We start from the raw sequence: 2,110 nt of genomic DNA on the forward strand, positions 1-2,110 counted from the left end.
GCTGCAGCAGTCATAGTGGCAAAAGTCCTAATCTAAATTGAGAGCCCAGTTTAAAGCTGGCGATAGGAAGCCCAAGACTGCAGGGAGCTGAGATGGATGGAAAAGAGTTGCCCGTGGACATATTGGGGCGTAAAGTTCTTCACCATCAGGAACTCATTGAAAAATTGTCCCAAAAATGGCATAAGAGAACAAAAGGTCTTAAGACCCGCTGGCCCAAAAAAGGCTTGTTTAATCTGGGACTGTGCGAGAAAATGATAAAGCAAATAAAGAATTCTAAGACAAAAGATGTTAGTGAGAATATCCAGCCATCCATCCATCCTCTTTCACTTATCCGAGATCGAGTTGCGGGGGCAGCAGAAATGCCCAGACTTCCCTCTCCTTGGCCACTTCTTCCAGCTCTTCCGGGGGATTCCCGAGGCGTTCCCAGGCCAGCCGGGAGACAGAGTCCCTCCAGCGTGTCCTGGGTCTTCCCCGGGGCCTCCTCCCAGTTGGACGTGAACTGAAGTAACGAGGAGAAGCACAAGGCTAGAAAAGACGAGTCAGTGCTTTAGCGATGGAGAGCCAGTGGAGCCGATCGGCCCCGTCATATGAATTCCCGCTGATAGAAGGAAAAGCGGAGTTTAAAGGACAGATAGAAGTGCGAGATGAGGTGGGAGAATAAGAAGGAGAAGAAAGGCAGGAGATCGGCTCGCGAACGGCACCAGGCACGAAGTAATAACGTAAATGAAAGTCTTATGTGGTGGGAGGACACATGCAGCTTCTCAAGAGGAGCCGAAAGCCGAGAATAAAAAGAGCGCAGGTAGCAGCGACCTGAGGAAAGGTGAAATACGGAGAGACTGTGGACAGACTTAGTATAGGACCATAATGAGGGAACTTGAGAATCCAGGATTGGGACTGGCAGAGGAATGGGGCAAACAGACTGGAAAAAACTAGCGAGAATGGGAATACGACACGAGAAGTCCGTTTTTCAACACCCCGAGGTCCGAGAACTGACACACACACTCCTACTAGCAGAGGACACTCCATTGAAAGACAGCTGGAACGGGTGAGGCTGAAGGTAAAAATCGTGGATATTGGAAACAAAGGCATCATAAGTCGGGAGATGAATCTGAAGACAATGAGGATTGGGATGAGGGCATAAAACTGTAAGGAACGAAAAAGGGCAAATTACAAAGGGAGCGCAGGGAAGAGGACAGGCTTTAGTGGGGACCCCCAAGAGAAAAAGAGTAAGTAAGGGGCCTACAGAGGCAAGTCATTGATTTGAGCCTGGAAAGATGAGATCAAGTGCTTCGTGTCGGCCAGGAAGAAAACACAAACAGATTAGGAAACCGGAAAAAAACACGGAAAGCGCCAGCTCGACTGGGACGAGGACAGCACCCTGTGTTGATCAAGCGAGGCCGAGCGCCGTATGGATGGCACAGGATCTGGAGAGCATTTGAGGAAAGAACGGCAGGGAAACTGCTGGCTGTGGGGGGCTCTAAAGCATTATGGCGAGAATAGGGGGCAGCAGTACAACGTCCAATATGCTCGAGAGAGCCAATCTATCAGATGTGCTGGGCACCACTGTGTATGACCCTCATAGGGCAGCATTGTGGAGGGTCCTACAGGAAGAGTACTCAACTAAAATAGAGCCAAATATGTTGAAGGAGGACCCCACTGGTGACTCCTGTTGCTTCTGTGGACAGGCAGTTGAGAAAGTGGAGGTTGGAGACGGACAAGGATCCGTTAACGACTGTACTGCTGCCTTGCCTGGACCGGTGAGAGAGGAGCTGGAGGACACAATGGACCTGGAGGTGAAGTCGTAGAGAGAGTCCTGTGATCAGAAAAAAGGCTGAGTGAGCAGGAAAGGGAGATGTGGAGAAAGCTGGCTCAGCCTAAGTTGGAGGAACTGACACAGAAAAATAAAAAGAAGATCCGCACCCCGGAATCGGGCCCAGCCGAGGACGGCGAGGTAATGGTGCCAGTGGTCTCCCAGCAGACTGCCCCTGTCCAACCACAGCCATCGCCTATGTATACGTACCCTGCTCCATACCAGCAACCCGGTGGTGGAAGGGGATGACAGAGAGCTCCAAGGGCTGGAAATCTTAGAACACTAGTGGGACCCCCTGGG

The sequence above is a fragment of the Polypterus senegalus genome, chromosome 7 (genome assembly GCF_016835505.1).
Source record: "Polypterus senegalus isolate Bchr_013 chromosome 7, ASM1683550v1, whole genome shotgun sequence".
NCBI classification, from domain to species: Eukaryota; Metazoa; Chordata; class Cladistia; order Polypteriformes; family Polypteridae; genus Polypterus; species Polypterus senegalus.